The sequence below is a fragment of the Mandrillus leucophaeus genome, unplaced genomic scaffold (assembly GCF_000951045.1).
Source record: "Mandrillus leucophaeus isolate KB7577 unplaced genomic scaffold, Mleu.le_1.0 Scaffold140, whole genome shotgun sequence".
Classification (NCBI taxonomy): Eukaryota; Metazoa; Chordata; class Mammalia; order Primates; family Cercopithecidae; genus Mandrillus; species Mandrillus leucophaeus.
Window position 1 is genome coordinate 3,060,932 of NW_012101366.1, and position 16,105 is coordinate 3,077,036.

The 16,105-nt window shown below is 34.9% G+C and overlaps 1 protein-coding gene across 1 annotated transcript in view; it reads right to left on the reverse strand.

Moving 5' to 3' along the window:
* MACC1 (metastasis associated in colon cancer 1) overlaps positions 1 to 15,409 on the reverse strand; it is a 43,695-nt gene extending 28,286 nt beyond the window's left edge. Inside the window, exon 1 of the mRNA XM_011973907.1 lies at positions 15,320 to 15,409. The gene's annotated coding sequence lies outside the window, so the exon portion shown is untranslated. The remainder of the gene's footprint in view (positions 1 to 15,319) is intronic.
* Positions 15,410 to 16,105: the final 696 nt, after the last annotated feature.

Sequence of the window (16,105 nt, forward strand, 5' to 3'; positions counted from 1 at the left end):
TGCTAAGGAATAAATTAGCTACAAATATTGTCCCTGGGATTGGACAAGTTTAATTATTGCAAGAGTAGTTGGATATGACTTTGTGTAATTATTGACCTGTAGTCATTTTTCTTTCCTGTACCTTTCAATGCAAAAGATGTTTTCTGGGTTGTATTTTTCAAAAGATATAAAGATCAAACCCCAATTCAGAAGGGATGGACAAGACAGGGGTTTATAGTGTGGCTAATAAAGCTGTAAATGTAGGGTCCTCACGTGCATGGCCTTTTCTAGCGAACTGAGCCAAATTCTGTTTTGTTTTCTCTGCAAAGCTCCACTGCTTCCTGGAACACTTAACGGTAAATCAGGAGACCTCACTGGTTGTCATCAACCAGTAATGTCTTTCCTTTCTTATATGTAAATGCATTTTTGTAAAGTAGAAACAATATAGGCTTTGGAGTTAGAATTCTCTGGTTACAGTCCTTCTAGTATAAACTTGGAAAAGTTACTAAACATTTCTGGAACCCTACTTGTCATCTGTAAAAGACTAAACTACAATACATACTAGTTAGTATTACTATTAATATATAATAACACCACATAGTGTTCATAAGGATCAAAGGAAATACTGTATAAAAAGTGGCACAAGAGGACCCCTTGCTTTTCCTCTGGTCTCTCCCTCCTGATTATTCCAGTGCATATAGAAATAACTTTGCCAACTGGGCCCATTCCAGAATCTTCTCCCCTCAATCAGATGGCTTGATACTCCAATCTCTAATAGCTTACAAGTTATGTCTTGAGACCCTGTATCCTATTCTTCATTCTTCATAGAAAATTTTACCAGTGCGATGATTCCTGCCAAAAGAGTGACTGGACTCATCACAACAGAGGCACTGGAGTGCAATAGAAAGAACGCTGTCTTTGAAAATAGACAGATATAACTTCAGACCAATGCTTAGAAATGAATTCACTGGTCTTAGCACCATTTTCTAATCTAAAAAATGAGGATAAAATACTGTCTTCAAAAAGTGGTTACAATGATACATGAAATATATCTCAATAAAGCTTTTTTAAAAAATTGCTGCAAATATTAAATTAAATAACATAAATCCCCAGTGAACATCAGTTGCTGCTTAAAATGATAATTCTTCTCTGTTTTTCACTTCTGTGCCAATTCCGTTGATCTTAGCCAATGTAATGAGTTGTTACTGACAAAGATATGTAAAGAATATTGGAAAAGAGGGAACAGAATAAACACTGTGAAAGTTTGTCATTTTAGCTTAATTATTAAACTTGACAATACTTTTCACCTCTCTGAAGGGGTAATGTAAAAATTACTGTATCATTTAAAATTAGATTTGTATTAGTACTTTTACAGTAAAATCAAGTATTTTTAGCCAACACTTGCTCAGTTGTTACTGTATGGAATTAATTGTAAGATTCCCAGCATTCTTTGCCAAGAGAAAAAGACTCTGACATTTTGTGTATACCCACAGTTTTCCTTGGTTTGAACTTCAAACACTAATGTGAATCATTTGAATATCATCTGACAAGGCTACCTACTTGAAAGAGAGTAAACATGAATCTTTGGTCACTGTTAAGTGAAAACAGAATGTTTACGCACCAACATTTGCTGTGAGAAAGAGCCTATGAATAAAATTTGGTAGAATGGGCAAGATTAAAGGGAGACTCATTACACCACACCATCCAATTCTTAAAGCAGGAATTTCCCTTAAATTCTCAACAATTTATTACATCTAGTTTTTAATGTTTCAGGGAATCACAGCGTTTCTATTTGTTATTTTTGTAAACAGAACGGTGTGCAACAGTATGAACTCTTTGTCAAAGCACTGACTTGAAGAATGCTAATGTGCATACATGTGTGCATCTATCTATTCAGAAATATAGAGAGCTAATAGAGAAAGATGGATATTGATACATACATATATGTGATTCAGCTGAACAAAAATATTTTTGTTATTATTAATGCTCCACTGCTTTCTGACTACTAGAAACTGGAAGATGCTTTTCTTTTCTTTTCTTTTTTTTGAGGCGGAGTCTTGCTCTGTCACCCAGGCGGGAGTCAGGCTATCTTGGCTCACTGCAAGCTCCACCTCCCGGGTTCACACCATTCTCCTGCCTCAGCCTCCTGAGAAGCTGGGACTACAGGCACCCACCACCACATCTGGCTAATTTTTTGTATTTTTAGTAGAGACGGGGTTTCACCATGTTAGCCAGGATGGTCTCGATCTCCTGACCTTGTGATCTGCCTGCCTCGGCCTCCCAAGGTGCTGGGATTACGGGCGTGATCCACTACAACTGGCCGATCATTTTCTTTCTTAGAGACAATTATATCTTTTTTTTTTGAGACGGAGTCTGGCTCTGTCGCCCAGGTTGGAGTGCAGTGGTGTGATCTCAGCTCACTGCAACCTCCAGGTTCAAGCAATTCTTCTGCCTCAGCCTCCCGTGTAGCTGGGATTACAGGTGCCCACCACCACGCCCAGCTAATTTTTGTGTTTTTAGTAGAGATGGGGTTTCACCATATTGGCCAAGCTGGTCTCGACCTCCCGACCTCAGGTGATCTGCCCGTCTCGGCCTCCCAGAGACAATTACATCTTCAAAATTTCACTTATTTCAACACAGTATCAAGTAGTGATGTAAGTTATAAGAAGTCTGAAGGAAAAAACTGAGAGAGAGGAAAGCTGCCCTGGATAAGAAAGGAAACCAACTGAGACTGAGGATGGGGACAAGTGATTGCAGTCTAAAAGGGAAATACGAAATAAAAAGGCATAACTAATGAGAATATTCTGAGGGAAGTACTGAGAGGTATGCATTGTCAGCCCTAGCATCAGTTCTCCCGCACGATCTTCAGAAAAAATCTATGTTACTCACTGAAGGAAACATTTAGAGTGAAAAATAAGAGGTGTTGAGTCCAGCTTAACAGCAGCAATAAAAGGAAAACACGGCAGCCCAAATGAACATACGGGTTACAAGTAGGGTGAACCGCCATTGATCTGGGTTTGCCCAGGACTGCCCTGTTTTAAAATTGAAACCTCTCAGTCCAGAGCAAACCAGGATGACTGGTTACCACAGTTACAGGAACATGTTAGTATATAAGTACATAGTCCAACATAAAGAATGTAAAATATTCAATGTAAATCTCTTTTCTATCTGTATGGATTTTTAAAGTATTTTAAACCATCATGAGGAAGAAAATAAAATATATAAATATATATACATAGATATACACAAACATATATAGTTGAGCTATGTAGGAACGACTTTAATTTCATGTTTATTGAAATGTTTCATTATTCTACTTTCAGGTGTTAAACTGTAGTGGAAACAGAATAAAATACAAAATAAAATACAGAAGAAACCATTTGGAATAGAATAGGCAGAACTGCCCATCACTGTCATTTTTAATTCTTTTGATCGACCTAAAAGTTGAACCCCGTCACTTAACCGCCTGAAGTGACAGTGAACCTCTCTAAGAAGGAGCTCTTCCTCTCCTTTCTCCTCCATCCCCCGCTTTATTTAATGCAGGTAGAATACTTAAGGTCGGGAGCCTGCCTCCTTGCCGAGGGCCTGTGCCACTCTGGGGAAGCTAGTGGGTTCCTTGTGATCAGCTGGGGAGACTGGAAAAAGGCTCAGAGTTGTCCCCACAGCACCACCTGGTGCCAGGTTGGGGTCTTCCTGGACTGCTGTTTAGGAGTTTTGTCCTGTTCTTGCTTTCTATCTCCTTATCATTTTCCCTAACCAGTTTAGTATAAAATTGGGGTTCTCAACCCTTCCTCTGCATCAAAATCAATTTCAGAGCTATTTTGAAAAATACAGATGCCCAGAAATCATCCCAAAAGTCCGAGATGGATCCCAAGCTTCATTTATTTTTATAAAAAACTCCTGGGAGATAAATTGAGAGCCACCAAATCATAAGTATGAGGTGACAATACACATATTTTGTTTTGTTTTATAAAAGTATATTATTAAACATAATAAAACATATGGCAGCTGAAGATGCCCATCCTTAGCCTGGCACAAACATGTCTCAGGACACTGTGCTAGACATAGGATTTCACTATGATAAAGGAAAAATTTACAGCTCTCTTTCTTGTGGCATGGCCCTTTCTAATATAACCCTGTGATTATAGGAAAGACTAGTTTTGTTCCAGGTTTTAGGGACAAATTCTTCCTCCCTTAGTGTGATTGTCGGGGTCAATATCTTTGTCTTTTCTTTCCCTTTGAATTGTAAGATCTAGATAGAAACACTTCTGGATAGTAAGGTGATGTAAAGGTTGCCTTTGGCGTAAGTCCTTGTTCTGCCTGTAGCTTATGCAAAAAGTGCATTGCAAATAGAGTGTGAGCTCAGCCACTCATAAAATTGTGTGTTTGCCTAGCATTATCTGCTTCAAACCCATTGTGCTAATGGACAATCTGATCTTGGGTCCTAGCCACATACCATCTTGACCCAACTCACCAGTAGTATCTAAAATGTAATAAATTCATTTAAATTGTGGTGCCATTAACCTGTTTTAGTACTGACTGGGGTCACTGAGGTTGATGCTCTTGGATGTGATGAGGAAACTAGCTCTGAAAGTGAGGCTAAAGGAACTCTCCTGTCTTTTGAGGAGCAGTTGCATCACATGAGTATGTTCATAACATGGATAACTGCCTGCCTTTGCATATATAGATTCAGATTTGATTTATAAAAATTGATTTGGATGTATGGTTTCAAAGAAGTAGGTAAGTTCATGGATGGTTAGTTGGATGAACAGACAACATTTAGCACTTACATGTGACTTCCTGATGATCTGAGGTTGCCTGAATCACAGGGATTTTCTCAATCCTCTTTAGACCCTAGCACTTAGCATAATTCTAGAATAAGTTCTGAATAAATATTGGTATAATTATTAAAATTAAATGATAATGCAATATGTGTATAAAGATAAAAGAGAACCAGACAGAATTTGTCAGTGAATAAGATGACAGTTCATCTGTAAGAATTGTGTTGGGAAGCTTTCCCCTGTCAACATCGGGGAAAACTTAAATATTTCAGGGGAAAGAATGTGAGAAGTTCATTTTAAGACTTCTAGGATCAAATACAATGAATCTACTGTTTGAATTCAGGTAGGAGAAAGAAATTTTAAAATGGTTAACTAAATTTCATGGCCCCAGCAAAATCAATGTTATAAAATTATAACTATTTGGGAAATTCCAGATATTATGGTATGTGCAAAAGCAAGATATAAAATATTTTATATGGTATAATGCCTTGTGTGGGTATACAAACATATACAGCTTACAGAGTTTTTAAATAAAGAAAAGTATGAGAATAAAATGCAATTCTTACCCCCAAAATCTGCTATTGATGTTTTGTTTCATGTGTATTATTTCAAATGGCATTTTCCTATTCAAATAAAATATTATTAAAAAGGGAAATGTAAAGCATATAGTAAAAGTAGGTACTGTGTGGGTATCTCTGAATGTGAAATAATGTTCACATTTGTATATGACTATTCATGGTATCAACATTCATTTAAATACTCTTTTCCCTTTGCCTTTCAAGAACAATTTACATCCTTAAATTTAAAAAATATATATTCATTATTTTGTATTTCTTTTGGAAAATCCTATACTACAATTTTCCCAGTTTTCTGTTGATAAACTTGAAAAATGTTCTAATACTAAATATATCAACCCTTATATATTGAATATTACATATTGCAAATATCATCTCCCAGTATCTTCTCAGTTCTTCTATTTTATTTACGATATTTTATGTCATATTCTAATTTTATGTTGACAAATCTATAACTCTTTTCTGACTTGGTCTCTGTTTCTATACTTATGGTTAGAAAGATATCATCTACCCTGAGGTAAAATGAACATTAACTTATATTAGCTTTGATTCCTTATGGCTTTAACTTTTTTTGATGAACTCTAACCCGGCAATGTTTTATTTTGGTATATGATGCAAAATTGAAAGCACTATTTTCCAAACTACCCATTATTCCAACAACCACTAAAAGAAATCTGTTACCACCAATATCATAAAATAAATGTGTGTGAATATGTACAAAATACATACATATATTTAATCAATGTTCTGGTTTTTCTGTTCTATTTCATGGATCATCAACTTTAAAAAATGACAGGCAAAGGCAGATTTAAAAAATTGATCTAGCAATAGAACATAAAAAACACTTATTATAGGTTATTTTCAAAGATATCTGCATCTAATATATATAACTCTTGATATATTTTCAAATGTATTGCAAAATCAGCATTTTCATATAATTGCATACATGTATATATGTTCATAGAACTATGCATGTATATTTGTATATTCATATATTAGGGGGTTTTGCGGCTCTCGCACTGGTAAATAACCAAGAAAAATTTTAGGTAACATTTCATCCTCTCACCAGAAGACTGTCAATGTGTTTAATCTTAAAAGCAGGCTTTTCTTCTATTTCTCCTTCTTATCCTTCACTTGGATGAAGAAATAGCATTTTAACATGACTCTTGGCCCCAATGATAAAACCTAATGCTAATATGTTTGCTGACGGTGAAGCTGGAGCAGCCTTAAATCAATTCCTTAGAACTATTTGGAATATAGCGAATATTCAGCTGGAACACTAATAAAAATCTTTCCATTGTATGCTACAAAGAAAAGACAACACTGAAAATCAGAGATCAGTGTTAGAAGTGGACACTACAACTGACCTCTTCCATATCTTTGGGTATTATTCCACCTCTTGAGCCGCCGTTCATGCTGTGGTGCCCATCTCATAGGGCAGGTGTGGAAATCAAGCCAGATGTTAAAGATGATAGTGATTTGTAAACTGTAAAAAAAGTATTAAGTACAATAAATATTCTCTCAAAACTTATAGTGATTTGTAAACTGTAAAAAAAATTATTAAGTACAACAAATGTTCTCTCAAAACTTATTAATAGAGTATATTTTTAGGTTTCTGAATAGACTATTGTTTTATGGTCAGATTATAATTTAATTTCATTTTATAATGTATACATAAAACATGTTGCACATCTTAAATATATACAGTCTTCATCAATTATACTTCAATAAAGCTGGTAAAAAGAAAAGATAGAGAAGTCTATATGTGAGATAAAATGGCATAGAACTGTAGCAGGGTTAATTAATCTGTCAAGTCTCACTGTTGATGATGGCAGTGCCAGATTCAACCCCTATTGAATTGATCAAGTCTATTGTTTTCAAAGCCTGGATTACTAATCATCATGTTTCTCGGTTCTTTGAAAATAGGGACAAAATAATAGTTAATTTAAAAGATTAGCCTTATGCAATGTCTTTTAAACATTCAACATAAACTTCCCATATGCCCAGCAATCACCCTGGATGTTTATCCCAGAGAAATGAAAATTTATTTTCCTAGAAATGTATTTGCACAAGTGTTTATAGCAGCTTTGTATTTTATAGCCCCAAACTGGAAACAACCAAAATGTCCTTCAGTGAGTAAATGATTTAAAGCACTGTGTTACATCCATACCATGAAATATTACTCAACAATAAAATGAAAGAAACTATTAACACATGCAACAACTTAGATACATCTGAGGCATCATGCTGTGTGAAACAAGCTAGTCGCATAAGGTATAATTTCATTTACAGGACATACTCTAAATGATAAAATTATAGCAATGGCGAGCAGGTTAGTGGTTGCCAGAGAATAGGGATGGTGAAGGCAAGAGGAGTGGATGTAACTATAAAGGGGTACCATAAGGGAGATCTTTGTAGTGATGAACTGGTTTTGTATCTTAATAGCACTGGTAGTTATACAAATATACACATATGATAAAATGTCAAAGAACTATACATGCATACCTTGTACCAGTGTCAATTTCCTGGTTTTGATATTGTGCTACAGTTATGTAAGATGATCACTTAGGGGAACTAGGTGAAAGGTATATAGGATTTTGTACTATCTTTGCAAATTCCTGGGACTCTATGATTAGTTTAAAATAAAAAGTCAAAAAACTGGAAATACACAAGCACAGAATGTTTGAAATTAACTAATAAATTATAGCATTAGGCATGAAATTTCTGTCTCTTTGTATCTAATTGTATCAACTTTTTAAACTATGCTGTTCAAATACACTCTATTCTTATAGTTATTTTATACCTGTTTAATTTTTAAGTTTCTGTTGAAGATGTGATAAAATTTCGCACCATGATTTTGAAATTGTCTCAGTCTCTTGTAATTCAGTCACTTTGTGCTTTCTATCTGAAAAAGTTCAGGGCTTTGCTGTTAATCCAAGTAAGTATGTGAAGGTTATATTTTCTTAGGATTTTTTCTTTATTTTTCTCTGGTGTTTCTCTTTATCCCTATTAGTGCTTTTTTGTTCTAATTTATATTTTATGTGATATTAATATTGCTATACCAACTTTATTTTGATTATTGTGCTTTACCATTTTAACACACATGTTTTTCACAGTTTAATGTCTCTGAAATTGTGATGCATATGCAATTAATTTTGGAGTTTAGCTGGTTTTTTTGGTATTATATAAAATAATAATGCATCTTAAGATGGGGGAAGTCTTAAATCCAACGAAATAAAGTATTTACCTGACATATCTTTTCCCATCTTATTTCAACCATTTGACTGGTTGTCCAGCCCCAAATTGCTGGACTTTTTTAAACAATTCACACTGACTGGAAGTCTTCACCTTTAAATAGTTGAGTTCCATCCCTTTAACATCATTTAAAAACATCATTTTTAAATTTCTCTCCATTACCTTATTTTGTGTTTACTTTTTTGCTTTTATTTATCTCCCCCTTCTATTAGATGAATAAAATGTTCAATAGCTCCTCTTGTTCCCAATTCCAGGTTTCTAAACTCTATACATTTTGTGGTAAGTTTTAAGATCTCAGTTTACCTACTTACTTATAAATATTCATAAGAATGTATAAATTTATTTTATATTTCTTACTAATACTCAAACAAAAAATGATCATTAAAATCTCTGCTTATTGAAAGATTGCACACTATTATTGTTGCCTAGAATGTTAATCTTATTTCTCACACACACACACACACCCCCCCAGAGAATAATTGATTCAATTTACGCCTACATTTTATACAATTCTGTGGTCATAATTATTCTTATGATCTATGCTTTTGTCCTGAGTTCACAAGATTTATAGTTGTATACCTTCAACATTTTGAGACATTTTTTCATTTTCTTTTGGCATGGGTTAGGTTGATGAGACATCTTCCACGGTCTGGTTAGTGTTCTTTTGTAGGCAATTTTTAAAAATCTTTCTGTTAAATTTTAAAGAACTTCTCTATATTCTCGATAGTCTTTAGTTTCACTTTGCAGTACACCTATGCAGATTTACCTTTTGTTTGTTTGTTTGAGATGGAGTTTCGCTCTTGTTGCCCAGGCTGGAGTGCAGTGGCGCGATCTCGGCTCACCGCAACCTCTATCTCCCAGGTTCAAGCGATTCTTCTGCCTCAGCCTTCCTGAGTAGCTGAAATTACAGGCATGCGCCACCACGCCCAGCTAACTTTGTATTTTTAGTAGAGACAGGATTTCTCCATGTTGGTCAGGCTGGTCTCGAACTCCCAACCTCACATGATCCACCCGCCTCAGCCTCCCAAAGTGTTGGGATTACAGGCCTGAGCCACAGTGCCCAGCCCAGATTTACGTTTTTTATCATGCTGAGAACCCATACCTTTCTTCAATACTGAAAAATATTCAACTATTTTTTCAATCCTTGTTTCTCTGAATTTTTTTTTTCTGGAACTCTGATGAAATGAATACTCCTTTCTTCATATTTATTGACTTTTATGAACTTTTATCTTCTTTTGCTTCGTGGTGTGTTCTCAACAAATAAATCAGTGCTAATGTCCAATTTGTTGAGGTTTTCTTTTTCCATATATTAGGTTTCCATTACTATGACTGCATTTGTCAATTCTAAATTTTCTGATTAGTGCTTTTTCTTTTCCTTTTGTCCTTTGCATAAGGTCTTGCTATCTTACAGAAAAAAGAAAAATTCCATCATTTAAAATCTGATTTTTTTCAGATTATTTTACATAATTAATTCATTTTGATTATGGCTATGCTAGATATTTTACTCAGCATTCTATTCGAATGTTTCAGATTTTTGGTTTCCAAGGTCATGTTAATTAGAAGGTATTTTGTCTGTTGGGTTTCTCTCCTCAATTCTGTGCTCTCTTCTCTCTGTCTAGTGGATTTCGGTTGCCTCCACTTGGCTTCACTAAATGGTATTGCTTCTGTCCCATGATGGTATTAGATATATTGCAGATCCATGCAAAAAGCCTGGTGAACAGTTAGTTCAGTTCCTGATTGGAGGCTGTTTCTGAGTATTTTCAATTTCCTAGGCTGCTTCTTGTTAATATCTGAAGCCCCCACACGGAAGCCAGCAGGAGTTTTTTGTTTTGTTTTGTTTTCAAAGGGTTTCCATGATTTGGGGGTTAAGGGTAACTGACATCAACCAGTGGTTTCAACCAACAAATAAGATTCTGGTCTTCTGTCTCAAGCAAAGATCTTTTAAGACTAAATCTAATTACTTAAGCCAAAATTCAGCTGCCACTCTTGCTTTCACACACAAAGTATGGTAGGTCTGTGGTTTCAACCACCTTATCACACTGTATTTCTACTCCAATTCTGCTCTGCGAATCGTCAACTTTGCTTTGGGGCCCAGATATTTTTTTCTATTTTAATATGAGCTGTTTATTGATACTTTTAGGAGAGAGAAAATAGTGTCAAAGCCTGAAGTTGATCATCTTGATCAAAATTCTGCTAAATTTTTAAATTAAAAAGTAAAAGTATTGCCTTGTTCAGGAGAGAATATACTTATTCACTTCAGATAATGAAAGAAAGTATGTTCAAAAATGTATAGGCATGGCCAGGCGTAGGGGCTCACGCCTGTAATCCCAGCACTTTGGGAGGCCGAGGTGGGCAGTTCACGAGGTCAAAAGATTGAGACCATCCTGGCCAAGATGGTGAAACCCCAAATACAAAAATTGGCTGGGCATGGTGGCACGTGCCTGTAGTCCCAGCTACTCGGGAGGCTGAGGCAGTAGAATCACTTGAAACCAGGAAAAGGAGGTTGCAGTGAGCTGCGATTGCACCCTGGCACTTCAGCCTAGTGACAAAGCGAGACTCCATTAAAAAAAAAAAAAAAAAAAAGGGAAAAGAAAAAAAAATGTATAGGCTTAAATTAGCAAAGCATATAAATAGCCAAACTGAAATACTGTACATAAAACTAACAGTTTAATTGATCAATAATTCCAAAGTGTGGCCAGGCACAGTGGCCACGCCTGTAATCTCAGCACTTTGGGAGAACAAGGTACCCCCACTGATTCCTGATCAGTGATTCCTGATCACTTGAGGTCAGGAATTTGAGACCAGCAAGGTCAACATGGTGAAACCCCATCTCTACTAAAAATAAAAAAAAAATAGCTGGGTGTGGTGGTGCATGTCTGTAATCCCAGTTACTCAGGAGGCTGAGACAGAAAAATCACTTGAATCCGGGAAGCAGAGGTTGCAGTGAGGTGAGATTTCACCACTGCACTCCAACCTGGATGACAGGATGAGACTACATCTCAAATAACAATAATAATAATAATTCCAAAGTATGATTCATTAAGAAGGCAAATATATATTGGCAAATGTTTATGAAATATGTGTAGAAAAAAAGGAAATTAAAACAAAATCAAAGAAGGAATGTAACTACAGATTCTAAGAACAATAAATGATTTTGAAAAAGCATAAATGTGACTTTAAGCTAATAAATTTGAATGACTATACTACAAATTTTTCTAAGTATGTATGTGGTGGTGTGTGTGTGTGTGTATAATTAACATTTACTTACAAAGTAAAAATTCTCAATGTACAAATAAACGTGAAAGAAATAGGAATGCCAGCTAAAACTATGTTCTAAAAATGACCTGGACAATTTGATTCCATACCAGGTTCTGACAAAACGTTTAGTGATAAAAATCTTTCATTATATAAATAATACCTATTACAAAGAAAAATGGAATCTTTGTAACAAGCATTATATGATAGAAAGGACAGTTACAGTATAAAACATTGTAGTATTATAGTGAAATTCCACTGAATATTAGATTAAATATTGTACATAAAATATTAACAAATAAAACGTATAAGTGTATTAAATGAATAACACATCTTACAAAGATAGGTTTCCCAGGAACAAATGACTGCTTAAGCATTTGATAATATATTCATGTAATCATTGTATTAATTTAATATGTAAAAACTATGATTATCTCAATGCATTCTAAAAAATCATTTGCTAAAATTCCATATTGAATATCATAAAAATATGCCAAAAACCTACAAATTGATGAAAATTTTTATCTGGTAAAGAGTATTTACCATAAACCTTTCTCTTATATCATAATTAATGATAAAATACTAAAAACATTTGCATTTTAAAAGGTACAATATAATGAGATTCCATATTACTGTTAATTTGCTTCAGAGTAACCAAAGGGTTCATAACCAATGCAATGAAACAATAAAAATAAATTAAAACATAGAAATTTCAAAAGAGAGAAAAGTTATTATTTCTAGACTGTATGACGATACTCCTAACCAATTAAAAAGAATAACTGACAGATTATTAGAACTAATGAGAAGTCTAGGAGGTCAAATAAAAGACAAATAATAAAAATTAGTGATAAATCAATTTGATAATGTGGAGACAAAAGTGACTCCATCATGGCTGCTAACCCACCATGTTGACTTCTGATTAACCCCAGTCCCATGAGTGCCTCCTGATTCCTATTTGTTGTTCTTAGTGTAAGAACAAGTCAACCTTAATATTATTGCACAAATTACAGGATACGATGCACATCGCATTCTTGCCTATTCTGGAGGGTTGCCTTTAATTGTGTTGTTGGACCATATATACCTTTTCCTACTGTAGATAAGCCCTGGGCCTGGGAAGAAACAGTGCAAATAGTTGCCTGTCTTGCTACCGCCCAAGGCCATGCTTCTGTTTGTAAGTTCCCCCCGTAAAACACCCAATACTAACAACCTCAATTTGTCTTCCTCATTCTTTGGTTTCTGGGCTCCTTTGACACACGGGAGTCACTTTTCATATATGGCCCTTTCACAGAATAGACAATGTAATGAAAAAAATCTCATTAACAATAGCAGCAATATCTATAATACACAATATTTACAAAAACGAATGTGGAAATCTTATGTAAAAACAAATTAAACTGTAGAAAAGTTCTTATTCTAGAAAGATATCAATCTTTCAAATTAAATATTTAAATATAACTTAATTGAATTTGACTAGTGGGGTAGCCTGACTTCTAAGATCATCCCCGGTGACTCTCAACCATGTCAATCCCCTCCTGTGAATGTGGGTTGAGTCTGCTGTTATGATAAGATGCCTCATTCATGATTATGTTGCATTATACAGCAAAATGCAATTTTTGTGGATGTACCCGACTTAATCAAGTAGGCCCTTTAAAAGCAGAATTTTCTCTAGCTCGTTGCAGAAGAGGAATTCAGAGATTAAAAGCATGAGAAGAATTTGACAAACCATTGCTGGGCTGAAGACTGAGGGATATGAGCAGCCTCTAAATGCTGAGAGTGGTCCCTGGCTGTAGTTGGCAAGAAAACAGGGACTTCAGTCCTACAGCTGCAAGAAACTAATTCTTTCCACTAACAAAAACAATCTTAGAAGCAGATTTTTCCTCAGAGCCTCCATAGGAGAATTCAGTTCAACTGGACACCTTGATTTTGGCCTTGTGATACCTTCAGCAGAGGGCCAAGCCTTATTGTGCCAGACTTCTGACTTGCAGAACTGTGAATTAATGGATGGTTATTGCCTTAAATCTCTAGGTTTAAATGGTAATTTGTTTTGTAGAAATGGAATCTAATGCAATGAGATGCTTTAACATTCATCAGAAGGAGAAATTCTCCACAACATATTTTTCTTGCTTTCGCCTCTTTCCCTGTAATATCCTAATTCCAAGAGTTAGTCAAGTCAGGGTCCTTCAATACCTGATTCTAGCTTTTTTATTTTTTGAAGGAGAGTCTCACTCTGTTGCCCAGGCTGCAGTACAGTGGCATGATCACAGCTCACTACAGCCTCCGCCTCCCGGGTTCAAGCAATTCTCCTGCCTCAGCTTCCCAAGTAACTAGGATTACAGGGCCCACCAACACGACCAGCTAATTTTTGTATTTTTAGTAGAGATGGGGTTTCACCATGTTGGCCAGGCTGGTAGCAAACTCTTGAATACAGGTGATTCATCCACCTCAGACTCCCAAAGTGCTGGGATTACAGTCATGAGCCACCGCACCTAACCCTTGATTCTAACTTTTAAGGATTATTCCTCACTTCGTTAGGTCCTTCTTGGCTTCCTTCATCTGTTTAGGTTTTAAGTTCCAACACTGTAGTCATTTGCTCTCAACTCTCAAACACACTGTAAAAAAAAAATGTTTCAATAGCTTTTGAAGTACAAGTGGTTTTTTTTACATGGATGAATTATATAATGGTGAATTCTGAGGTTTTAGTGCACCCATCACCCGAGCAGTGTCCCGAGACCACTTTTATTCAGTCATACTCATCTGAGAAACCCCAAGATTAACAACATCCAACTTGTTACCTTTTGCTGAAATGGGCTGGATTTAAACATGAGCAGCAATCTCAACTGTGCCCAAAGACTACACCAAATCTTATATGCTTGTACCTAACTCACCCTCCCACTCTCTGAAACAATTGTCTCATCTCTTCTACTCTTATTTCAAACTTGCAAAACTCCTTTTTTCTTCCTCATTACCAAATACACTCTTGGCTAACTACTTCACTAAAAAATAGAAGCAAGCAGTAAAGAATTGTTATAAACTTTCAACCCATCTAATTAATTTCTTGCATTTATATCTGCATAATTATACTCATGCTATTTCTTGGATATCTGTTCAGGAGAATGATCCACAGAGGGAGAAAAATATAATTCAGCTCCTTGTATGATAGAAATGTTTACCTTTTGTCTGCTGAAATATTTTCACTGATTAAACAACACTCTTTTCTCTTAACTAGAAAGATTTTTCTTTGCGTAGGAGCACTGTTTTCTATCAATATTGGTGAAACATTTGAAAGAAATGATGTAACATTTCCCAAGGAAAGGTTATTCAAAAGGAAACCGGAAGAAATGTCTTTTATAATATTTCATATTATTTCTTATTTTCTTTAAAGGTATATTATAATTGATTTTATAATAAAGGCATGCAAGTTAAACATTATCATAGTAAGTCTTAGAGACAAGAATATTCTTAACTTGAACTTACTTCAGGTCAAAGATTCTTTGATTATGATTCACAGAGAACTTTGCCTCTTTAATCATGAGGGTAGAACACATGTCATTACTTTTCAATCTCCTGGTAAGATTGTGAAGAATAAATAGTATCAGTTCTCTCTAAGAGCTAGAAAAACTAAGCCTGAATTCCTCCAAAAATTGTTATTTGTTATTTGAACAGAGGCTTACACTTTGCTATCATAAGAACTCATAAGAAAGATTGCTCTCTCAAATTCTATCAATATCCCAGCCATTTCTCCTTTGGAAGCTTTTAAAAGAATATTTGACATATTTATTCTTGCAAAATCTATCTTCTGGTATTCAAAAAATATCAAAAATTGGCATTACAATTACCTAAACCAAGGAGGCATCAACTGAATGAAATTGACATGTAATCATAGAAAAGAACAAGAAATAAGGAAAAGTCTGGGGATTGGGTTGGACACCCAAGCTAAAAATGAGATGGCGCTTACAAAGTTTATTTAAAAAACAAACAAACAAACAAATATTTTATTTAAACAGATTTTAATTTATAAATATGAAAAAGAAAATTTTCTGCTTTTTCATAAAGGGAGGAGTATAAAAATAGAGAACAAAATGAAATAAATTACTTTTAATGTTCTAAATCATTACTAATAAGATAAGATATGAGAAAATAAAGAAATTGAAAACGTAAGAAATCTAGCAAAAGTAAGGAAAAGACTGTCCAATGTACATTAACTTGAATCTTCAGAAACTTATAATAGTTAGCAATTACTGGGCATGTTCTGTGCAGGCA